Raw genomic sequence first — 26,080 nt, 5'->3', positions numbered from 1 at the left:
CCCGAATTCGGCAATGACTATCCTGCTTCGGGTCTTGGTTTATTGCACATCCTGGTTGCGCCGAGTTGTTATCTCGGTGATAACGGCAATTGTGATCCAGTAGCGAAGATCGGTAATGTAAGGTGCACGAAGGAAAGATGGCTGAGCACAGGAATGCGTGAGCCAACAGTTGAAAATTTCGATCAAAATTGGTTTAAGAAGCGGCCGCTGGGATCCCCGCCCGTCGTGTCATATTTCACGTTATGCCGTAACCCGCGTCAGCTGAGCCCACGCACCGTGCCATATGCTCTGGCAGTGATTGTCAACGTTAGACGCCGTGCCCATGTCTTTATGCCATGTCTACCACTTCACTTATTCCACTATAACCGTGGCTTCCACCACGGTGTAATGCTTGGAAATTGTGCGTCGCGGGCGCTGCAGTTATGGCCTCTTACGTCTACATGCGTGGTTATCGAACTCGCTTTTGTCCCGGAATCCTCGCACGGCCAATTGGAGTTCCTGGAATACAGATGGTACGTCCGGCGGTCATTCCATTCCTTCTATCGCACGAGCTGTGTCACGCCTGACGCCGACGACTCCTTACCCGCTGCTGCCTATAAGTTTGAAGTCAATGCTACCGCGGACTTTTCTATTGTGCGCTTGCTCCCACCAGTATGTGAAGCCTGGACAACGACCGTAGCGTACCAGTTACCCGAGGGGCAAAGAAGCAGCTGTCATCACTACTTGCTTCACCAGCTAACTTACAAGGTGGGCCCTATGTATACTGTGTGAGCCATGTGACGTTAAGCACACTATTGAAAGAAAAAGAAAGTTTGAAAATTCAACGTGCAAGATACGACTTTAAGACCCGTGGTTATTCTTTCGGCAGAGGTCAGGCGAGCTAACACCGTAGGTATCAAAAGAGTTTCTTGCACCACATTTTACAGCGTCAGCTGTTATGAGCGCATTCCAATAGCCGTTGCGTTCGTGCTGTTGTCCACCGCCAATGTCCGTCGCAGCTATCGCCAGGAACAAGAAAAAAAAAGTACCCAGTTCCCGCCGAAATCGAACTCGGGAACTCTGACCGAGGTTCAGATACTACACCACTCCGCCACGCAGTCTCTTGCTAGCTGATGCGGACACATGCCATGTGCACGCCTCCTAGCACCAGGAGTCACGCAATGTGAGATGCGCACCACGTGGAGTCCATACATGCGCACTTTGCATTGCACTTGCATATTATTGCACCGAGTGGCACACCATGTAAGCAAAACGAGAACACGGTGAAAGCTGGAGCCAACGCTTCGACAAGTGGACTTGTCTTCTTCAAGGCGACGTATGCTTTCCTCGCCACAGTATATACAGGTGGGGTTCTTCCAAAGGGGAGAGTGGTGTAAGGCGGGTGGGTGCGGCAACCAGGGAAGGTGTGTGAGCGTGTCGAATTGAGAATAAAGGAATACTGTGCACAAGGCCACAGCCAAGGCAAACATACCCCCCCCCCCCCCGGGCTGTCAAACACGTGTCAACACGCGCGTTAGCCAGCGTGTCAATGGCGTCTGACACGCCGGCTGAAAAAAAAGGAGGAGAGGAAAGAAAAAAAAAAGGATACCCCAGGAAGCCAAACTAAGTATTGTTGCCTATAGCTTCAAATTTAGCATAGCGAATAGGTTCTAAAACTCCCTTTGAAACGTTTATGCCTATTGGTTGCAATGTCTTGAACTTATGGATAAGGTATGATTCTCTGTATTTTCTTTCTCGTTCAGAACTGAAATTTGACTGCGAGATGTAGAGTTTAGGTTCATCAAAGTTATTACCTGATTGGTTGAAATGCTCAGCGACGGCTTTTGGAAGCTTTTTAGCTGTGTCCGCGTGATCTCCGTTTATACTGACGTTCGTTGATTGTCCTGTTTCACCATTATACTGTTTCTTACAGAAGGAACATTCAAGCATATAAATCACATCCGAACGCTGCGAGCCTGAGAACATTCTCGACAGGAAAGTAGCGGGCGCTGCATTTTCAAGAAAGGAAACGCAAGCAAGGCAGATGATGACTATCGATGTGTGGTAGATATACACACAAACGGCTGTACATTTGGCTAACAGTGTAGGAAGCAAAGTGAAGGCACCGTCAACGTTCCGCTCAATCAGCCGGTGGCGGAGCAAGGCTACCGCTCTGTCTTCCGTTGCTGGGATGTAGCGTTGTGCGCATGCACATTGTTAGAACACTAGTGTTCTCGCTCAATTGCTTTGTGCATGCGCTTGTCTGATCGGTAAACTAGCGTTATCTAATATTTAACTGAGCGCCGATTAATGCCGATGGTTTCCTGTCAGTCTCTCTCATGCAGCGTCGAGGCTCGGTGCCTGCAATGCTACTGACGGCGATCATAACGCCAGCAAGTCATAAAATGAGCAATCTTTCACAGCGCACCGGTAATTAAACTGGAACCACATAGCGTGATTTCCGCTCGAAAAAAAAAAAAAAAAAACGTGACGCGCTGCGAACGCCCGCGCCTGCGCTGATGCTTCAGCGCCCGCATGAGCACGGCGGGTGCCCTTTTGCAGGCATATTCAGCCGAACTATTCCGCCGAGAGGTGCAAAGATGCGCCGAGGGCAATCTCGGGTGGCACTGAGGGGACTAATTCGTGCTCTATAGCGTGACGTGCCAGTCACGCTGCACTGTCATTGGTGGACGCGGGTACGGCAACGCAACGCAGTGCGTTATTTTATGCTCCCAACAGCACCACGTGGCTATGCGATTTCCGTGGGCGTGTCCGTCGAAACAACCTCCGCGCCCCTCCACCGTGCGTCATTCGCGACAAAAATTGCCCCGAAAGGTTCCTACCTCGGACTCTAGTTGGTCGGGATCTTTTGTGTCCTGCGTGCTGTTTTGCTCACACAACAACTGCCAGCTGGAACCATAATCTAACTACGTCTTCTCGCATATTCAAACTAAAATGAGATGCTATCATTTCTGCAAGTTGTACAAGTCGTACTTTACAAATTTTGTGACGCATTCTAATATGTGTGTGTGTGTGTGATAACTTTATTTGGAATCCGGCTATTGGGAGGCCCGGGCCTGGGGCCGCCTAGATGGCCACTGGGAGCTGCTGCTCCCGTGCGGCTTCCTTGGCTCGCTGGACAGCCCAAAGTTCGTCTTGGAGTTCTGAGCTGAGCAGCACGGCCGACCACCGCGCCCGTAGATTTTTTGGGGAGACTGCCATTTTATTTTGGTATATTTCACATCCCCACAACATGTGTTGAAGTGTGGCTCTAACAGACTTGCATAGCTTGCACATATCGCTCTCATATATATCGGGGTAGAAAGTTTTTAGTTGCACGGGACTCGTATAAGTTTCTGTTTGTAGTCACCTCCAAGTAACGGGCTCAGCTCTGTTCAGTTTAGTGTGAGGCGGTGGTAATACTCGCCTCCGATTTTGATAGCATTTGGTAATATCACTAAATCTTGTTAATATTTCTTTTTCTCTCCAGATTTCTTCCTCCGCGTTCTCCTAACCGATGGAAGTCACTCTTTGCTCAGCTCGGCAAGTAAGACCTCGAGCTTCGCGGTTTGCTACCTCGTTGAGGTTGACTGCGGAAATGTCTGGCGTCGTATGCGCTGGGAACCAGAGCTATTGCCTGCCATTCTTCCTTGCATTGGAGGACTTTGCTTCATTGACTCTGATGATGTGCCATGCCTCAGGGGAGATCCTAACTTTTGCATAATTTCTAATGGCCGCTTGAAATCGCTAATGATGTACTGAGCATTCGTGGAGACCAATGCTAGTGCAATGGCTACCTCCTCTGCGGTCTCGGAATGTTTGGTATTAACTGATACGCTTGTAAGGGGTTTTTCGGTGTGATCTACGATTACTGCTACTTAGCTATTTCTGTCTGGGTATTCAGCCGCGTCTACGAAGGTTGCTCTGTCGTCTGACCCAAAGCTTCGGAAAATTTTCTCTGCTCTACTCTTGCGTCCGCCGTCGTTGTAACCTGGATGCATGTTCTTGGGTATATTTGGTACTAGGAGTTTGTCACTAATGACATCGGGGTGCCATTGTGCCGTACTAACCGGTACAGTGACTCATTCATCCCCAGGACAAGCACGGACTGGAATCGGTTTCCCGCCTCAATCGCACTCATCACCGACCCTACTAACTTCAAGACCGCCGTTCAGAATGCCTTTTGTTATTATTTTTTGTTATTACTTTTTTTGTTTGTACTTTTACTGCATTACTTCTTGTTTTGACTCCACTCCTTTCCGTAACGCCTTCGGGCCTTGAAAGTACGTGAAATCAATAAATAAATAAATATATATATATATATATATATATATATATATATATATATATATATATATATATATATATATATATATATATATATATATATATATATATATATATATATATATATATATATATATATATATATATATATATATATATATATATTGCGATGAGGTTTATTCTCGTTCACGACGTTGTGGAACGCTAGGCAAAACAAGGCACTGCAAGGGCTGTCCGAAGCACGGGGTCGCTCGAGATCACGGCACGGCCCTTCGTCTTCCTCTTCAGACGGCACATACACAGGGGCGCGTCTGCTTCATTACAATGCCCCGGGAGCTAAGCGTAGCCATCCTGGCGACTCAGGGCGCGGAGAAGATGAGCGGGTCGTAGTACGGTTTCAGGCGGTTGACATGTACTGTCTCTCGCCCACGATGACGCAGGTCTGGTGACACGGTGAGCGGCTCGACGATGTAGTTGACCGGTGAAGTGGCCTCGATTATACGGTATGGACCGTGATAACGCGCCAGGAGTTTGGAAGAAAGGCCAGGAATGTTGGCTGGTATCCAAAGCCACACAAGTGAACCAGGAACAAAGTTGGGCGGTGGTTGATGAGCACGGTCATGTCTTGTCTTCTGACGTTCTTGAGTCTCACTAGTCAGGGCACGTGCCAGCTGACGGCAATCTTCAGCATATTTGGCGACTTCGGAAAGCGGAGTATACTCTGTAGCGTCAGGTTGGTACGGCAGTATGGTGTCCAAAGGGCAAGATGGCTCACGGCCATACACAAGGAAAAAGGGGGAAAAGCCGGTGGTCGCTTGCGTCGCGGTGTTGTACGCGAACGTAACAAAGGGGAGTGCGGTGTCCCAGTTGGAGTGGTCGGATGAAATATACATCCGCAACATGTCGCCAAGTGTGCGATTGAAGCGCTCGGTGAGACCGTTGGTTTGGGGATGGTACGCGGTCGATTTGCGATGAATTATCCTGCACTCAGCGAGGAGGGCTTGGATGCCCTCCGACAGGAAGACACGGCCCCTATCACTCAGTAATTCTCGGGGAGCACCGTGGCGAAGGACAAAATTGCGAAGGATGAAAAAACCAACGTCACGGGCGGTCGCTGCTGGCAGTGCTGCAGTCTCAGCGTAGCGAGTAAGGTGATCTACGCCGACAATAATCCACCGATTTCCACGCCCGCTGCATGGAAACGGGCCGTAGAGGTCGATGCCGACGCGGTCGAACGGACGAGACGGGCATGGCAGCGGCTGCAACGGTCCTGTGAAACGCTGTGTAGGTGTTTTGCTTTGTTGGCATGTAGTGCAAGACTGAATGTACTTTTGCACAAAGTTGTACATGCCTCTCCAATAATAGCGCTGACGCAACCTTGTGTAAGTTTTGAGGACGCCGGCATGAGCGCTTAGGGGGTCAGCGTGAAAAGACGCGCAGACGTCAGAGCGCATATGACGAGGTATAGCGAGGAGCCATTTGCGTCCGTCGGGCATGTAGTTTCGGCGATATAGAATGTTGTCCCGCACTGAGAAGTGGGTTGCTTGGCGACGCAGTGCTCGTGTCGAAGGGACATCAGACGGAGCAGCAAGGTAGTCGAGTAACATTGCAAGGGATGGGTCCTTGCGCTGCTCTGTGAGCATGTCAGGGATGGTGAACGGTGACAGGGTGGACGAGGAAGCTGACAACGACGCCAAATCAGGCGTCAGTGGGGAGCGAGAGAGCGCATCAGCGTCGGAGTGCTTGCGACCAGAGCGGTACATGACGCGGATGTCGTACTCTTGCAAGCGAAGCGCCCAACGTCCCAAGCGTCCAGACGGGTCTTTCAAGGAAGAAAGCCAACAAAGGGCATGGTGGTCAGTAACAACGGCGAAAGAACGGCCGTAAAGGTATGGGCGAAACTTGCTTAATGCCCAGATGATCGCTAGACACTCCTTTTCTGTGACGGAGTAATTTAATTCTGCTTTCTTTAGAGTACGGCTCGCATAAGCGACGACGTATTCATCATAGCCAGCTTTCCGTTGCGCTAAGACCGCGCCAAGGCCAACTCCGCTGGCGTCAGTATGGACTTCCGTGGGAGCATCAGGGTCGTAGTGGCGAAGAATCGGTGGTGAGGTCAACAAGTGGCGCAATTGCTGAAATGCTGCATCACATTCAGGTGACCATGCTGCTATGCCGTTACTGGCGGAAAGTAAACTTGTCAAAGGCGCCATGATGGATGCGAAATTGCGTACGAAGCGACGAAAATAAGAACATAAGCCAATAAAACTTCGGAGGGTTTTGATAGACGTGGGCCTTGGGAACTCTGCAACAGCGCGGAGCTTGTCTGGATCCGGGAGGACGCCGTCTTTTGAGATAACGTGACCCAATATGGTTAGCTTGCTTGCAGCAAAGCGGCACTTTTTGAGGTTAAGCTGTAGACCGGCAGAGGCGAGACAGGTCAGAATGTCATGCAGGCGAGCGAGGTGCGTCGGAAAATCGGTTGAGAAGACGACGATGTCGTCGAGGTAACATAAACAGGTCTTCCATTTGTGGCCACGAAGGATGGTGTCGATCATACGCTCAAAAGTAGCAGGCGCGTTGCACAACCCGAAGGGCATGACGTTAAATTCGTAGAGGCCATCGGGTGTAACGAATGCGGTTTTCGGACGGTCAGGCTTAGCCATGGGAACTTGCCAGTACCCGGAGCGCAGATCCAAGGAACTGAAGTATTCTGCGCCTTGTAAACAGTCGAGAGCGTCATCGATTCGAGGCAGAGGATAAACGTCTTTCCTCGTTATCTTGTTTAGGCGTCTGTAGTCGACACAAAAGCGAATGGAGCCATCTTTTTTCCTCACCAATACGACAGGTGAAGACCAAGGACTTTGAGAGGGACGGATGACTTTACGTTGGAGCATGTCGTCCACGTGCTCCGTGATGATTCGGCGCTCTTCGGCAGAGACACGATACGGGCGCTGTCGCAAGGGGGAGTGGGAACCAGTGTCGATGATGTGAGAAACACCGGTGGCACGGCCCAGTGACGTCTGATGACAGTCGAAAGAAGAGGCAAACTTGTGAAGGAGAGCGAGAAGTTGGCGGCGATGAGATGGGGAAAGTGCAGGGTCGATGGCTTTGTCAAAACCCACTGAAGGTGATGAGCCGGAGACCGAAGCGATGGCGTCAAGGTGACGGAGGGAGGCGGCAGGAACATCGAAGTCGTCGACGTAGTCGACCGCTTGAAAGTATCCTACCGTCTCTCCACGCAGTAGGCTGATCGGGTACTGGTAGTAGTTGGTGACCAGCATCACAGTTGAGCCAGAGGTTACAGTAAGCACGGCAAACGGAAGAACAATGCCCTTGCGTTGAGCAAACACATCGGACGGCGTGAACACTACGGTGGCGTCAGATGCGGAATCAGACGACAAGACAACAGCCATCGACGACTCAGGAGGTACGGTTGTGTCGGCATCAACAGTGAGTTTGTCGGCAAAGTGAGGAGAGCTGGTCGGCAGTGATTCACATAGTGGTAAAAGCGACACTTCTGCACGTGAACAGTCAATGACAGCATGATGACGTGACAGGAAATCCCAACCAATGATGAGGTCGTGAGAGCACGATGGTAGCACGAAACACTCGATTATGTACAGAACGTCGTTGATGACGACACGGGCCGTGCATACAGCTGAAGGGTGGATTCGCTGCGCGCTCGCAGTGGCGAGCACCAGGCCAGAGCGAGCTGTAGTCACTTTTCGTAGCTTGCGGCAAAGGCCCTCGTGAATGACGGAAACGGCTGCTCCGGTATCGACTAGTGCCACTGCTGGTACTCCCTCTACAAAAACGGTAATTACATTTTGCGGCGAAGATTGAGGTCTTGAGAAAATCGACGTATTTGCAGTTCTTGCCTCAGGAACTGCAGCAGTCAGTTTCCCTCTTCAGTGGGAACTCGACGACGCAGGGGCGAAATCGAACGCCGACGAGGGGAAGGGGAACGCCGAGTTTCCAACCGGCGATCAGTGTCGAGACGTCGCGGTGATAATGGAGGCGTGGCGGCGTATTGTGGTGCGTAGCGGGGCCTGTCAAAGCTGGTACACGCAGTTGAGGCGCGGCGGCGACAGAAGCGTGCCACATGGCCAGCAATGCCGCAGGCGAAGCAGATAGGCCGGTTGTCTTGAGTGCGCCACGTCTCGGTGGGACGAAAAAAGTGTGGTGACGGTCGGGCAACTTGAAATGAAGCCGGATTCATGGGCGATGGAAAGGAAGCGGTCTGCGCAGGTGGCCGTGCAACCACGGCTGCATAACTGAGCGGCAGCGACGTAGGGTGGTTGGCAAAGTTGGTATGGGCCAGCGGCACACTCATAGGGTTGGGTGGGGGGGTTGTAGGAGCTGCAGGAAGCGCTTCAGATATGTGATTTCGGATGGCTTCCTGCAGCGTTGGAGGCAAAGCTGCCGTAGGTGCGTCACTGTGAGGCAGCAGCGAGAGCTGCCTGGCCACCTCTTCACGGATAAAATCTTTGATATGCTGCGAGAGGGTCGAGTTGGTGAATTCGGTAGAAACCGCGATGCTGGAGACGGAATCGGCGTGCTGGATGTTCTGGCGGGCGATGGAACGTTGGCGGCGCAGCTCGTCAAAGCTCTGGCAGAGGTTAATGAGGACGGATACGCTAGTTGGGCCTTTGGCCAGCAACATCTGGAATGCGCTGTCCTCGATGCCCTTGAGGATGTGTTTGATCTTGTCATCCTCTGACATGCTGGGATTGACCCGCTTGCACAAATCGAGAACATCCTCGATGTAGCTGGGGAATGTTTCTCCAGGCTGCTGTGCGCGCTGGCGTAGACGCTGTTCAGCGCGTAGCGTACGCACAGCTGGGCGATCAAACACTTCGGCAAACAGAGTCTTAAAGGCGGACCAGCTTGTAAAGTCTGATTCGTGGTTGAAGAACCAAAGTTTGGCTACGTCGGCGAGGTAGAACGGCACGTTGGTCAGCTTAGACTGGTCATCCCATCGGTTATGGGCACTTACACGTTCGTACGATGAGAGCCAGTCTTCCACGTCGTGTTCGGCGGTCCCACTGAAAATGGGTGGGTCGCGCTGACGAGGGACGCCGGCGCAGATGACAGTGGCAGCCGGTGGGGCGGGCAACGAGGTGGCGGGATCAGGCATAGTGGAAGGCGATCTTGTTGGCAGGGTTCGAGTGCGGAGCTCCAGGACGAGGCGAAGGATCTCAGCAACCTCCACCAAATGCGATGAGGTTTATTCTCGTTCACGACGTTGTGGAACGCTAGGCAAAACAAGGCACTGCAAGGGCTGTCCGAAGCACGGGGTCGCTCGAGATCACGGCACGGCCCTTCGTCTTCCTCTTCAGACGGCACATACACAGGGGCGCGTCTGCTTCATTACAATATATATATATGAACCATTGATTTAGCTAAATAGCGCGCTTGCGCCGGATGGATGGCCTACTCGAATGAAGATATGTGCTGCAGTTCCCTACAACTGCGTGGCGGGCGTGACGAACGTGTGCACACGACCTATCTGTCTCCTTGAAGCGTGGACGCTCTGCTAGTTGCATCAGTTGCACAGTGTGTTCTGCGACTGTGACTGACGTTCTTGCAAACACTGTTTAGAAAGTCACAGTTAGGTTTCTCTTCGTGAACGTGCGTTACGCTCAAGCGCATGGACGCCGAGAACAGGCAGCGGGGCGTCGAAGCGCAAACGGCCAGCGTGCGAACGTGGAATGAAGGTGGGTATTTAGTGCTAACTCTCTTCCTTAATTGATACCTTTTTCCATTCCTTTCTTCCCTTCTTCCCCTGTCCTTGTAGGGTAGAAAACCGGATCCCTTTCTGGTTCACCTTTCTGTCTTTCCTTTTCTTGGTTTCTCTCCCTCATGATATGTTTTTCGCATGTATATTTAGAAAGGCTTACGGTGCTTCGTTTTACTACCAAGTGTTCCGCTCGTACGCTATTTGCGCTGAAGGTGGACGCAATTTCATATTTTGAAGCACGTTCAAGGCCCTTTTGTGGCCGCTGCTAGTGCAAAAAGGATGAAACTTCTCGCAGCCCAGGGGCTAGTTTACAAGGGCAAGGAGGACGAGGAGGAGGCGCGGGGTAATGTGACGACCAAGCACGCCTTGTGGTGCTGCATGGGGAAAATAAAGAAACCCAGGAACCAATGGCGACAAAATACTTCCTCCTAGGCGGGATTCATAACGTGAAAGAACTGGGAGTGAACTTCAAGGGGTTATAAAAACATCCGGGATTTTTCGAGGAGTGAAACCATGCCAGAAGAATGAAACCAGGAACGGGCCGCATCTAGGTTTTATGGCACTTCTTTTTCTATAGAATGTGGGCAGCTGTGCTGGGATACCGGAATAAAGTAGCGGCTCTTACGCCACGCGACAACAGCCGTTGGGGGCATTTACGAGAGGGAGTTAGGAAGGCATTTATTTCCCACACAGAAATACACGCTGGAGAAAAAGGCGACGTGCTGAGCCGAGATTAACCGAAACATGGCCAAAACTATTTGGATGCAGGCCTTGGACGCAATACATACGTCAAAAGAGATGGAGATCCGGCAGCCAGCTGGTATATGACTCAGCTATATTTTGGTTCACATTTTGTAGTTTGTTGGGAACAAAATTAGGTTTCCAGGGAATTCAAATGGGCATACGTACGAAATATTTGCATCCTCGGATGTACGCAGCAGTAAATGGCTAAAATGAGTGCGTAGTTAACAGCCACACACTGCTATTAGTGATAACCACCGTACAAGACAGTTACTTTCTTAAAGCTACTTTCCAGGACCATGAAACAAAAACAGCCCCGCTCATGTTACATTTGATCTTAACCATTTTCTCACTCTGTAACGCTCGATTGGTGAAGTATAGATATTCCATCCACAACAAACTGCAACGATAGACTGATGTGCTGTGTTGCTTCCTTGTCTTCGTTATTGAATGAACAGTAGTCGCCTATGGGCAAAGTATGTAGCAATTAGTTCGTATTTTGAAATTGCGACACTTTGGATCAATGCCATAAATTGCAAACATCTTGATGTCTTCAATGCCGCAGAAGAACTCAAGTTATAGCGTCCTGTCATTTCGCGTGACTTGCATGGACCATAAGTAACTAAGTAGGGCAAGACGGCAGGGCTGCATTCGATCCCTGAGTACCTGCTTCGGCAACATTGTCCTTTTATTGAACTTGCACGTTCTGAAGTAACGGGCACGTTTGGCGATTATGCCACTGACCATTCGCTAGCACGCAATTAGCATAATCTAAAATGTGGCATGTAGCGCAGGTGAACATCCATCCTAGTAGTTCTTGCCAATCGGCCGGCAAATGACGGCTTATATGCCATGATACTCTTTGTTAATGAGTCTAGAAATATGCATTATCTGCCTTCTAGTCACGCGGTGTAGCACGCGCAATAGAGTTTCGCTTCTCCAATTCGTCAAAAGGGGTTGCAGCCGCTGCCATTGGGTGACTGGAGCCATGTTTCCGTTAATGACATGCGCTTGTGTGGCATGTACAGGTATGCTCCAGCAGAAACATGTAGCTTTGTGAGCACCACCGAGAAATAATGCTTGCTGCACGCTATTTTTTCTAGGGCTCATGGTTGCCAACAGAACAGTGTGCGGAAAGGTGCATAGCACATTTGTCCTACACGACGCCCAGCACGCCAGGTGCACAGGGAAAGAGCGCTGCGAACGCAAAGGCAGTGACTTGATGCGGCCTTCGTTTATACCAACGTGGGCACGTACGCGTTATCGAACCCGTGATCAAACTGCGTTATAGTTATAGTGCAAAGGAAGAAAGTAGAGAGACAGAGGTCACACTGAGTGTTAACTCAGCATCAAATGTTGTTCATTAGGTGAATGTTAGAAGGGATCAAAAAGCGAACTAATGATTTCAATTAATTTAGACGTCAGTCATCAAAACTTTGTGGAAGAACCTAAATTTTTGTTTAGAATGCACCATGCAGATAACTATAGAAACGTATTTGTCAAACTTGCACCGTTGTTTTACTTTGGCTTTCCCCGACGAAGTATAATTCACACGTGCTTCTCATCAACGATGCACAGGCTGCCACTGTCCCCGCACTTTTGTCTAAAGAATGGAAGTTCTCCCGTCTTGGTGGCGTAGTTGCTTTGGTACTGCGCTGCTATGCCTGAGGGCTCGGGATTGAATCCTGGCCACGGTGGTCGCGTTTAGGTGGAAGCGATAGGCGAAAATGCTCGTGGACCATGCATTGCGTGCACGTTAAAGAGGCACAGGAGGACAAAGTCCTCCAAGGCGCAGTGCCTTATAATCATATCATGGTTCTGGCACGAAAAACTGCACAATAAAAAGACAGGTTCGTGGCAGGTAACGGTAAGTATAATGTCAGTCAAATACCATCACTCATTAGATAAGGGGTCACCAAACATGCACAAGCACACGATATCGGACATTTGCCAAAATATTCATGCGCAGAACAATGCGCGCGATGTCGCCTTTCAGCGGCTTTCGGGTCACTGTGTCATCATAGTTAGCGTGCTATCGATACTATTATCGATACTGCACTATCCATAAAGTTAGATCGCGCCACATGCTGGCCGTAAACACTGCAACATCAATGGGCGACATTGAACTTAGCGTTACTGGTGGTCAGTTGTCGCAACAATAACCTAACTAACTAACTAACTAACTAACTAACTAACTAACTAACTAACTAACTAACTAACTAACTAACTAACTAACTAACTAACTAACTAACTAACTAACTAACTAACTAACTAACTAACTAACTAACTAACTAACTAACTAACTAACTAACTAACTAACTAACTAACTAACTAACTAACTAACTAAGTAACTAACTAACTAACTAAGTAAAGGGATATTGGCCCTTGCGCCTCTAAACATAACACATTCATTCATACAAGTATGTGATAGCATATCTTCTGATGTCTCGACAGCTGCGCGCGCATTCGTCCTTGCACACTCACTTACAAAGCAATGTTTCTGCACCTCTTACAAAACTTTTGATTTCATGTTCACTGTGACGCGCTCACATGGGCACCTCCAGTTTTCTGTTGGATACCTCCAAGGTGGGTGAAATCTGCCTGTAAGAATATAATTAAATGCACTACGGGTGTGATCGAGCCTCTGGCTTCTAGCAAAGCAGTCCAATGCGCTAACCATTGGGCCACAATCGCACACCATGCTTCTCTGGTTCCGAAGTGGCAGTTTATACCCTCAGGTGCGCTTGTCACGTGCCGGGTTCTCGGACTCCTTTCTTGTGATAGCTAGCGCTTTGGGACGCTGTATTAGACTGCACAGCCTTCGGGGTCAACCAATACCTTTTATTTGAAACTGGATACCTGCAAGCTGGATGAAGTCGCATTAACAATGCGATTTAAGGCATTTCACAGGTATGGAGCCGAATATACGCAGGGAATTCGCTTCATTAGTTAGTTGGGCCTGCGTCAGCCACTTGTCCAACATTCCAAACAAGACTACGGTGTGCGGTTTCAGAAAGCAACAAAAAACGTTCAATCAAGGCTCTCTGTATACCAAATTCAACTTATAAATAAGCATCTTAAGCCTTTTTCGCGCAAGTTATTAGATGAGTGGTGCAACGAATACAAAACTGCTCCGGCCATCCTCGAAACGATGTGCTTTGTTGAAACGGACATTGCTTCCGAAATGACATCGCTGGCGCATGTCCTGTTAAACCAGGGGGTGGAACAAAACTCGCAGTCTCGCTGCTGCGCTAAGCAGTCATCAGCGCGTGAACAGTATTCAGCACACTTCACTGAAGAAAGTCGCTGCTTGAAATTTGGATGTCCTTGTGGCAGTGATGGATTTGCTTTTGGCATTTTCATTGAATTCCTAAAGATTTTTTAGGATTGTTGCTGTAGCGCGATAAATACACAGACGCAAAGCTGAACACCACAAACACGCAGCACTAAAACAAAAGCCTTAAAGGTGTTTTAACAAGCCCAAATCTCCTCACTGGCCCAAAGACTGGGTGCGGATTATTCCGTTTAGGCTATACTGATTGAAATAAGAAATTGAAGCCCTTCAGTCACTCCAGCGTTATTAATATCGTTATGCATATTTCCAAACTTGTATTCGTTTGATGAGGTAGTAGTTATATGTCTACTACTTTTGCATCCCCGAAGTGAGTGGTAATTAGCAAAAATGCTCTGTTCGGTCTAGGAGGACGAGGTTATCTCGAGTGCAGATTGAGTATTAGCTCGTCCTTTGCGCACGGTGATGAAGCTAAGCAGAAAAGGTGCCAGACAGTGCGTGAGCAGAATAATCAACTTTTGATTTTTCCCCCATAACTTTTGAACCAACGAAAGAACATACGCGACGCATATTTTCGTACTCATTCGCCTCGTTCCGCAGCCGAATAATCATTTTGATTTTCTTTACTTTGTTCCAAGTTACATTTTGGGTTTCTTTCTTCATGTCGACGAGGCGATTGTGTGAGCTTCAGCAGGTTTGTTTTTTGTGCTCTGTTCACAGCCGTATAGCAAGGGCACAAGCGCATCGATCGGCGCTAAATGCTCGGAGGGACCTAGACAGTGAAGGATGAGCCCCGCGTCCCAAACGAATGCAATATGTGTCGCGTTGTTTTTACGTAATATTTTTATTTTAGCTTACGACAACGGGAAACACATGAGTGATTCCTGTGTCTTACATGGCGATAGGCTATGTCTTAGTAGTTCACGTGTGGAGCTCGATATCCTCAGTTTATGCGCTAGTTCACATAACTTAAAACACAAGCTGTCAGCACTTTGATGTTTCAGCTAGTAGTCATACATCAGATGGCGCGTTAAAAGGTGCTGTTTAGGGCTATTCTACGGCGGGGCACTGGATAGACTAAATACACACCGATGCAGCAGGCGCTCACCACGTTTTTTTTTTTTTTACGATGTTTCTAGGTATCCCCTTCTCCCATTCGATGGCCGTTATTCGGCGGCGTTGTACCCCACACGCTTGAATATGGACATAAAAAGTCAAAGGACATCAAATCTAAGTTTGGAACAAGCTTGTCGGATAATACTGGCTTATGTTTCGAAGTTGTGTGCAGTCTTACGCCTATTTCTCAACGTTTTAGTGTCGTACGAGCTACACTGAGAGATAACGAGTGCTGAGAATTTTTTTCGCTTTCTGCAGTATTTTATTTTTCAAGAAGGTGTAGCGGTAGTGTGATGTTCATCCATACCATACTTTTTCGACATTGAACTAAAGGAATGTCATTGTACCACTCAGCGTCACGCCTACTTTCCCTTGCTAAGAACTACAACCCTTATTTACCAATTTTAATACGCGAGACACGAAGAAAATTTTCATATTCTGGTGAAAGTGACGCCTCTATTTCTCACACATGGCAGGCTCCCGGTAACGCTGGCTGTATTCAATATTCCGTGGTGGCATTTGGGCACTGTCGGAAGTACCAGAGAGAGTGTGGGAGTGTGTTCGTCGGTTTGAGTCAATAAAAAGCACTCGGGACGTCAAAAAGAAAACGCAGAACCGCTCTAACCGCGCTTGCTCGTGTCAGCCGTCGCTCTTTGAAGCATGATACGACAGCCTCGTACTTTCCCTCTTTGCCTCTACTTCTAAGCTTCCTCATAGCTAACCACGTATTTGTCACGGTCCTAACTTCAGAAACAGCGGCTTCACTTATTCGCACAGGATGCATCATTTTTATTTTCCAGAACTGTCAGCAGTTCTTTCGATCTGGGCAGGCTTTCAATTTGTAAACGCAAACCAGGAAAGAAAAGGGCCAGAAATGTTGAAGTTGTCTGTCTGCGCTGTAGAGCAGTGTTGGTAGTAGATTTCTCGGCACTTCGTGTGACTAATTATGATCCTGTTTTTGCCCGTTGACGTACGACATAACTGCGCTTCATTTAACCGGCAGCAAGGGAACCGCAAGCCAATACCCGTCAGCGTCCCGCTTGTTTTTGCCTAACTGTGGTTCACGCCTTTGGGTTAGCGACTGTTTATAAAGTGTGGAACTGTCTCCCCACTGTGTGTGGGAATAATGTTTCTAAATTGGTTATTATACACTGCCAGGAATCGGACACTATCTTTTTTTGCACGCACCCCTTCTATGGCTCTCGGAAGGCGGCTGGAAGCGTCACATGAGTAAAGCAAATAATAATTATAACGCCTTAGAAAAACAAACCAAAAGGAGTGCCTCTATATAAAGAGACAGTGAGGCTGCATCATCGTTATAATTTCTTTCTCACACTGCCGTGCCTTATGGCCCTTTGCCTTGGCCCTTTGCTCGGGCATGAGGATCCCATAGGTAGTGTCAGTTTGCGTCGTCCTAGTTAGACGCTGGCATACGGGTCTGTAATCTTGACAGGATATAGGAATCCTTTTCATGTAGCGCGATCCGCCAATAACCGGATGGCATAGCCTACTGGACCTTGGGCTTGTTTGGCCAGGAAAGGAGGAATATATTCAACGAACATGCCTCGCTGCACAAATTTTCTGGTGAGGGAACAGACCCCCACTTAGTTTTCATCAATCTCATTATTTGACTGTTTAGTGCGTTTATTCACGCACAGAAGGGGCGGGTGATGATAGTTATAACCGTTGGTCTTCATTTACTGCATGCGAAATGCCATGTTAACGGCTTATCTTATTTTTCACGTTTTGAAATAAGTATCAGACACTTGTTAAGAAAGGGGGGTTACGTTATCGCTTATCTCGCCAAATGTCACCACTATAAATTTATGAAATACTTAAACATATTTCCGCTAGGTGTCACGAGGAACGCGCGCTCGGCAAGAGGTGGGCGCTGAAGAAGTGGCGGATGAGGACGCCGGCTTGAGTTTTGCACGCCATCTTGTACGACTGTTTGTCTCGCCGACGCCGGGTGCATCTTCAATTGTCTTTTCACCCGCCGTGGTTGCTCAGGGGCTATGGTGTTGGGCTGATGAGCACGAGCTCGCGGGATCGAATCCCGGCCACGGCGGCCGCATTTCGATGGGGGCGAAATGCGAAAACACCCGTGTGCTTAGATTTAGGTGCACGTTAAAGATCCCCAGGTGATCGAAATTTCCGGAGTCCTCCACTACGGCGTGCCTCATAATCAAAAAGTGGTTTTGGCACGTAAAACCCCATAATTTTATTTTTTAATTGGGCCTGCTGGAGAGGATTTGCTTTGAGGGGTGGGCGACCACACCAATTAGCAGAAACACACTACTGCAGTAAGCGTTGAAATTAGTTTTAAAAAAATCAGCAAGGAATAAAAAAAAGTAAGGGCTAAGAAATTGGCGCGCACACAGGTTAATAAATAGTAAAAACCAAAAACTTATCAAACATAATACTAGGCAAATATTTAACGTATTGTGTGCAAAAAAGGGCTCTAAAAAATGTCTAGGTATGAAACACGGCAAGCAAGAAGAGGCACACAAGTCTGCAAACACATTAAGACGTCGACAGAAACATGGTAAAGAGAATGCTACAGGTACTACAAGCAGATTACGCATTCAGGCAAGCGATTCAATGGCCGAAGTAAGGCGCACAAAATAAGCATCAACAATTACGATGACTGGAAGAATAATCGTCCTGGGTGTTTCCGAGAGTGAAGAGAAATATGTTATGAACGGCGCTTCTACAAGTTTGCACATCAGCTGGACATGAAGGCTGCGAAAGGTGTAGCGACTGAAGCATGAACTATCAGGTGCTCTCATGCTGAAAAAGAGACGATTGCGATCTTATTTGCACAGAGGTAGAAAATCATCCCCACCGCATATTTGCTACCTGCGTTTCATTCCGGATTGTCTTCGCCTAGGTCTACGACGGAAGTTCCTATCCACGAGAAAGCTAGTAATTTGATCAATGCGAGAGCCGGTGGGTGGTAAAAGTCATGCGTCTGTCGCAGCCCCTTTTTCTTCACTACTCGATCGCTCATTTTCGTCGCCTTATTTGGCGATCAGCGGTGGAAGGCCTCTTTAGCGCAGCACGAGTGTCTGTAGCTGGTAGTCGTGCAACTGGAACATGACCAGCAACTTCATCTACGTGAGTTTATTTTTCTCCCGAACAATGTAGTCATTCACCTTTTCCATCTGTTAATCTATTCATCAATGTTTCTTTAGTATGATTACTGGTTCATGATTAAGACGATATCTTATTAGCATCTTTTCAGAAATTACGAAATTATGGGAAATGGAGATGCGATTACTTCTTCATTGTTCTTAATGTGGTGGGAAAAATTATAACGAAAAAACCCTAGAACTCCTGCTTTGCCTTTTTGCGGCGGGCTACCTACACTTGCAACGACCGGCAGGGATGTTATTGTTAAACCTGACAGGATATCCTTCCTGTCAGGTTTATGGATACTGCAGTGAAACACTTTAGCACTTATTCGTGCAATGCCCAAGTTTCATCCGTCGTTCGTTTTTGATGCTAAGCAACATTCAGCAGCTCCGTCTATCTGGGTGTTCGCGCACTGACTGCTTGTCCCGAAAAAAAGTGCTTGGCCTTTTATAGTGAAGCTTCTCCATCTGTGTGTAATAAGACGTATTGTGCGGCTATCTCTAATGTAGTTTTTTTTTCTTTGTTTCCTCTTCAAGCAGCTGGGCTAATTGTACCTTTCAACAGACATGCTGCGTGCTGGTGTCGAAATACAGATATGAAAATTTTGCGTTGGCTTCTTGAAGACGAGTCCTCTTGTTTTTTCTCTTTCTCTTAATGTTCGATTTATTCAAGGGTGATTGTACTATTTACTTTTCGACTGTGAACTTTTCCATCAATGTTTCGCCAACTTCAGGTGCAGTAAAAATGCATAGGAATGAGTTGAACTGCAGCCAACGAAGGTTTTTGTTTACATGTTTGTCAGTTACGTTGCATTGTGCCAATTTGTCGGGACACGTAGTTTTCAAAGAACTCCACGAATTTGGGGCAATAAAGATCTTCTATCATGTTTTTATTAGAACATCAGAGTTATTCGGTCTCTAATATCTCACGCACCGTCTCAGCAAAAGGAGAAAAAAATAACAGTTCAGTCTGAGCACCCAATTTATGTCTAACCAGGAAAAATGTTCTAATTTTTCCTGTCTATATATTCAATGATGTTCACCTACGAGGCTTTAGTGAACTTCAACGATAGCATATCGTTCAATTACACATTTTATTCCAGGAAGAACTTTTGAGTCAGACGAGTCTGGAGTTTGTAACAGATAAAGCTGCAAAACAAGAACAGTAAATGTAGAATGTTGAGAAAAGTAGGGAATACTTCCTGCGAGTAGTTATCCCCGCAATAGTCACAGAAGAACGAAGAACACGCCGGGTTTCCTCCTCCTGTGTAAGGCTGACTTTCGTCATTCCCGCTCTGAGGTTATTGCAAAACGACGATCGAAATTAAAGTCGACCCGGTGTATGGCTCCAGCACTATTTGCTCCCAAACGCTGGGACAAAAGGCACCCTAATAGGTGGAAGGCTCTACCCTCCCTCCTCACCAATAGGTGAGGAGGGAGGGTAGAGCGGGACAGAGTTGAAAAAGATTAAATCGCAGGAAGACTGCCCACCGTCCTCCCTTTGAAAAGAGCAATTGCCGGCTGGATGGAGTCTTAGGTGGAGGACGTACTTCGTGCAGGACTGAAAAGCCTTAAAGCCCTCTGAAAGGCCTTAAGAGAAGCAATAGTGTAGCAGTATCGGAGTATGCTGAGGCACATCTAGCTGGACTCTGCTCGTACATATTGAAGTTTGTTTCTGATCCTATTATCCTGGCGAATGCTAGTGTATAGCCGCTTTTATGTTACGGCTGACCACCCCCTTGAGCGCCTTTTAGGGTACTCTGATAAAAATTAAATTAACTTTGACGCATAGTTCCCTCATACGCTCGATATTAATTGTATGTTTTGTTGTCACCATTTATTTGCGCTCTTTCTTCTTCTCCAGGGGGTCTAAATATTTTACTTACGTCATTTGATTTGTCTGATTACGGGTCACCAATATGCGCACGTCAATAATTTTTTTTGTTCTGTCCCACGCCGCTTTACTTAATCATGCCAGTGTCTTGCACACTTGTTTAACAGGCTATGTTCTTTTGCTAGTTTCGAAATGCAATATTTATTTTCGGTTTATACTTCTCATTTATTGCGGGCAGCGTTAGGACGCATACCTTACGTAACGTGAGAACCCGTTTGAAATATGTAGAAGGAAGTGTAAGATTTTGCCACATCTCATTTCGGGAAAGTTAACAGTATAGCGTTATTAAATTGAGTGAATGAGCAGCGAAAGACGTCCGTGCAAGGGTTGAGCTCCCAGTGAAGCGTTAGCATGAATAAACGACGCTCTGGCTCACCGTTTAGCAAGACGAACTTAATCTAAATGCAACTTTGCAAAATCATAATTGTGTGGACATAAACTTTCCAAGCAACCTTCTCCCACGCGGTGGCTGTGTAGTGCTGCGCTTGAAGATGAAGTTTTGTGAGAGAACGATCATCAGTTGGCTTGTTTGATTCCAGCCCTTGTGTGTCACTGTTTTGCACAAAGCTGATTTGCTTTATCGGTTCTTCGAATGCAGTGATACGCCATTTCTTGCTTAACCGAGGGAATGTCAAACCTAGAATCCTTAACTTGAAATTTCGGGAGCTTTAGCTGTGAAGATCACGGCGTGCAGCTGGTGAAGGATTGGGAGAACCAAACGTAATTCTGTTTGCGTGCAGTTTACATGTTGTTCTCTTGAGCTTTTTTGCCTTTCATCTTCTGTGTTTTTTTATTTGCTGCCTTTATTGCTTTTGCTGTTTCATGTGTCGCGACTGTATATTTTGCTGCTTCTTTAACACAGGAGAGACAATATTTCTCATATCCAGAACTGAGGTAGTGTAGACAGATATTGCTTTTTACGTCAGTGATCTTGTGCCAACAACTGCTTTGTGAGCAGATGTCATCAGTCTTGCGTGTTTTGCTGTTTTGTTTATACATGGCGCGAGTCACGGTAGGTCTTTGGATCAAAGTAATCTCTTCTCCCCTTCTGGTAATAGTTCTTACAGGCACGATTGGTCAGTTGACTGTCACCATTTTTGATGGATTACCGAGAGCCTATTACTGTGTTAATGTTATGGAATTAAATTCATGAACACGAGAAGTGAAGAGGACCTTAATATTGGCACTTACTATGTATAGTGCGCAGCGATGGCAAACAAGTTTTTAAAACTGAAGTTAGAAAACAAAACTAAGTAGATTTTGTCCTAATATAGTTATTGAAGTAAGAAATTTGCTTAGTGTACATATCTTGTGATAGTTATTGCAATTGAGAGCAAGCTAAGGTTCGTGCCTCTTAAATTGCTGCGGATTCTGAAAGCAAGGCGACGGATTATTCATTCATTTCTCTAAACTAAAGTCTGAAACACAAAGTGCCACTGTTTACTCAGTAATGAATCTAATTTCTGTAAAATCGGTTCAGCAAATGCACGATTGTGAATTTACGTTTTCTTACATGAATCAGCACGCCATAGGTTCGTCAAACTAGTATGTCTATGGCCAGAACCACGACCAGAGTATGTCACAGACTTTCCGCGACGATACTCCTGAGTGTGCGAGCAACATCACTCTTCAAAAAGAACCCGTAAGCGTTCCCTAATTGATCTGCATAAACCAGGTTAGTCAGCTACAGTTTATCTACTTGAAAAGATCCTCCACTGAGTTTCTGGTAAGTCTGTTATCAATGCAGGGGAAATAGTGTATTTGCATGTTACAGTAGCCCGTTCAATACTGTTCAATTTGTCATCCCCTAGGTAAGATAAAACCCACTGTGCCTGGAGCACAGCCACGTGCGGGGCAATCTCTCCATCGCAGTCGCGGTGTAGATACTATGCTCCTATATTTGTGCACCTCCATTTGTAGTTAGTTGTTGGGTTTATAAAGATGTCTGATTGCCCCGAACTTGTCACTTCAGCATTTACGACTTTCATTGTCCCTCCAACCTTCTTCAATTTACGATTAGATCTACGTGATGTCAAGGAAATTTTACCAAGAGAGCCGATTAGCCTAAATGAAAAACTTTATCACCACACGTGAGCCGTAACCTGAAAATGCACTCAGCGCTTCTAATGCGGAAAAAATATATTCGAGACTATTTCGTGACCAGAAGCACACTTGATTATGTGGAAGTCGGTGTGAGGTGATGCTTTCTTTGGTGTTCACGCAGGTGTTAAGAGAGAGAGACAGAATACAGAGGAATGCAGGTATGTTAACCAGAGGTAGTTTCGGTTGGCTACCCTGTACGGGGGAACCGTGGAGGGAATAAAAAGGGAAAGAGAAAGGAAGGGGGAGATAGAAAACGAGACGAGCACTAACAAAGCGCGTACACTATAGAGCGGTAGGGGGCGGCGTTATTAAAGTCTATCGTTGAGCCCCGCAGACGCAGGAACCTTAATAACGCGAGTAAAGCCTTCAACGCGGATGTTCTTTCAGAGCACTGACCTAAAGCTTTCAGTTCTGATAGTGGATGATTGTCCAACTGGTCCAGTACTCTGCACATCCTTTATCTCTGGGCACTATATCGCCGGGAGAGAGATAATGTGTGTGAGCGTCTCTTCGCTGTTGCATGTGTCACACGTGGGGTTGTTGCCTATTCCAATAAGGAAAGCATATGAGTTCGTAAAGGCAATGCCTAGCCACAGAGGGTACAGCATGGTCTGTTCACGTCGTGGTAACCCAGTCGGGAGGTGCATCCGTATGTCCGGAGACAACGAATGCAAATGACACATGGTGCTAATTTCGAGTTCCACAGCGGCAAATTCAAATCACGGGACATCAATCGCAGCCCAGCCACAGCGTCTGTTCGCGAAAGCGGAATGAAGACTCGTTGACCACTTTCATGCGCAGATCGGGCGGCTTCGTCGGCTCGTCGTTCCCACTGATGTTACAATGTCCTGGAAGCCATTGGAAGATTATGTTGTGTCTTTTATCATGGCTGTGATGACACATGAGTCGAATTTCTGAGGCCACTTGGTTATTGGGTCCGTGGTGCATTGGGCTTAGTGTGCACTGAAGGGCTGCTTTCGAGTTACTAAATACAGTCGATTGTTGCTGTGGTTTGTTGCTGTGTCGATTGTTGCTGTGGCGAGTTCTGAACCCGTCGATGTGGTCACACATGAAGTTTTTCATTTGGTTTCTTCACATTTTCGGCGCATGAAGACTGCAGCAGCAGAGCTGTTGAGTTTCACCGAACCATCTGTGTAGACATGTTGGCGGAATCTGTGCGCGTTGTGAATGTGTTCCAAAGTTGCTTGTTTCAAAGAGTGCAATGGCTTGCAAACCCGGCTTTGTTTCTGATGCCTGGAATTGTCAATTGCGCTTGCGGCCGGTGCAGACACAACGGGTTGGATAATCGTGTAGCAGGCGTAAATTGTGATGGCAAGTAGGACTGATGTCTTAAAATACTTTTGGCAAAAGTTGAATGTGGCCTTTTTGATGGTAGGCAAGCGACATGGTGGGAGGGAATAAGAGTCAGGTGTCGGATGTGTGCTCTCAGGACATCTGTATCGATGTAGACTGTAAAAGGAACATCTCTGGCAATGGCCAATGTAGCAGTCGATGATATAGTTTTTGGGAGACCGAGATAAGTTCTGATTGGTTGTGCTTGCACACTCTAGAGTTCGCGGATATTTGTGATATTTGTAATGCAAGTATTTCCTAGTACTGGTAAGCTGTACCACAGGAAGCCCCAAAACAGTGCTTTATACAGATGCAACATTAATGGTACTGTTACTCCCCAGGACTTCACGCCGAGGAACGCAAGAAGGTCCACAATGGCGACCAAACGCTTTGTCATGTATGAGACGTGAGGGCTCCAAGACAAGTCTCTAGCAATGATGACACCAATAAATCGGTGCGTTCGTCTATGTCGTATAGTTTGGCCATTAATCCGCAAAGCATACAGGGCCATCGCTTTGCGAGTAAAAGCATGTGGTAAAGTGAATGTTCTGCAAACCTAATGATAATGACGAAAGCGCTGGTGCGAAATGGTGCAAATGGAATGCAAGTTTAGCCAATGTAACGCTGATGACGGAAATAAAATACAATGTTTATTCAAACGTAATGCGATTACGCATGTGTACCAATGATATAGTTGTTCGAAGCAGGTGCCTCCGCTTTTTTTCAACTCGCGGTGTATGAAGAATAAAGGCAAAAGTTTTGACGTTATGCGTCATCAGAAATATCACTTTTGTATATTGTCGGAAACCTCTCTGTGCAGAGGATGCACGTCAGCCTTATCTTTATATATAGAAATGATTGCAAGGTGGGGTTGCTGGTAATGCATTATTAGAAAGACTTAGAGCGCTCTAAACCCACACGACGTAGAAAGAAACAAGACAGGTGTGGTATTTGCTCCTTTTCTACGTGCTGTGTTTTTATAGCGCTCTAAGCGCTTCCTTGTATATATCTCTTATGTTTCCCTGGAAATATCTGCGTTTTTAAAAGAAGAAACCAGCGTTCGTGCTGCCTCGCCATCGTGTTCGACCATCGTGCGTCGTTCGCTCGTGTCGATGAGCAACACAGTTGCCGCGGTGGTCGCAAAAGAAAGGCAAAAACGACACAAACGACCAGTGACTGAAGCGGTAGAAGCAAGTATATCCAACCACATTCCTACCATTCTTGCCGTGAATCGAGCTGGAAATGGCGGCGAGTCTCGTAAGAGGCTTTTCCGGAGAAGCCAGCCGGAAAACTGATGGCTCTGCTTTGAAAGGGCAGAACGTAAGGCCGGGGGTGACATTGCCCGGCTGCTTTGAAGTGCATTTTTCTCCCTTTTTTTGCTTTTACGGCGATTGATTTCCCGAATATCGAGGCAATCGCCACGTGATCTGTGGCCCCATGTGCAACTGACCCCTGTATTCTGACTTACGTGCCTGGTGGTGGCATCTCATGGCTTCTCGTCGCACTATGCCACGTAACGGAATCGCCTGTGAGCAATACATACCTCCGCATGAAAAGCCGCAAGAGAATGGCACTCATTCTTTTGTGCACAACTAGCTTTCCGGTTCAAGTAGTGAAACTTCTTTCTGCAGCTGCAATATTTCGTCTTAGCAAATTCGTTATCCAGATAGGGATCTGCCTCTTAAACTGCGTCACTCCGTTGCGCGCATTCTTTTAATTCAGGACTCCAGAACAATAGGTGCCTCCCTGCCGCATTACCTAAAGAAATTGCTTTAAAACTACAAGAAAAAATGAGGACACTGTACGCGACATGGTGGAAACTTTGAGAACTAAATGCGTATCACGCGTAATCCAGCCCCCGAGCATGCCAGCCTTGAATTATTTTAGATTCAAATTAAATGTCACAAGCCACTCGAATGGCTGCCCATATGCATAAATAAGCTGAATGAAAGCTTCATGCGCTGAATCTTGAAGCTTCGTGTCTCGGTCATGCAAACCATCGGACGTCTCTTAATTCACTCCAATACTTTCTCGCGGACAGAATCAGCTTCCTGGGGCCTGTTACAACGTGGAAGTGCGTTGTGTGACCTAATATGTTAAGTATAGTGACCAATATGTTGTAACATATTGGAAAAAGTAATTTTTATTGAGGAGGCCCGCATCTAAAAACAGAAATCTCGAAAGGGTTACACTCCTTTCAAGTCAGAATGGCAAATACAACTAGATATCTATCCGTGCGCCAATGAAAAAAAGAACAACCGCTCACATTACTTTTAAAAAAATCCAAGATTCTTTAGCGCTTCGTGTAGACGTCTAGACGAAAAATCGAAATAGAAAAAGACATAGAGTAGACAGAAAAGAATAAATTCTAGAAGATTGTGGTGCCATGTATAATTATTGGCTACAGTAAATTTGTTCTCGTTCTTATCGTAGTAATT

General features: G+C 47.0%; 1 protein-coding gene across 17 annotated transcripts in view; it reads left to right on the top strand.

The window, feature by feature from the left end:
* Nucleotides 1-26,080, top strand: part of LOC135911416 (uncharacterized) — a 989,518-nt gene that overhangs the window by 355,950 nt on the left and 607,488 nt on the right. For 6 of the 17 annotated variants that reach the window (XR_011513992.1, XR_010567330.1, XR_011513990.1 and 3 more), the window contains exon 1: nucleotides 67-747. The exons of 7 other annotated variants lie outside the window; for them this stretch is intronic. The gene's annotated coding sequence lies outside the window, so the exon portion shown is untranslated. Of the gene's footprint in view, nucleotides 1-66; nucleotides 748-23,983; nucleotides 24,260-26,080 lie in introns of those variants that run through there. 4 more of the 17 variants (XR_010567334.1, XR_011513993.1, XR_010567333.1 and 1 more) reach the window with 3 other exon arrangements.

This window comes from Dermacentor albipictus, chromosome 4, assembly GCF_038994185.2.
Source record: "Dermacentor albipictus isolate Rhodes 1998 colony chromosome 4, USDA_Dalb.pri_finalv2, whole genome shotgun sequence".
Taxonomy (NCBI): Eukaryota; Metazoa; Arthropoda; class Arachnida; order Ixodida; family Ixodidae; genus Dermacentor; species Dermacentor albipictus.
The sequence above is the reverse complement of the archived record's forward strand: the minus strand, read 5'-3'. Positions and strand labels throughout refer to the sequence as shown.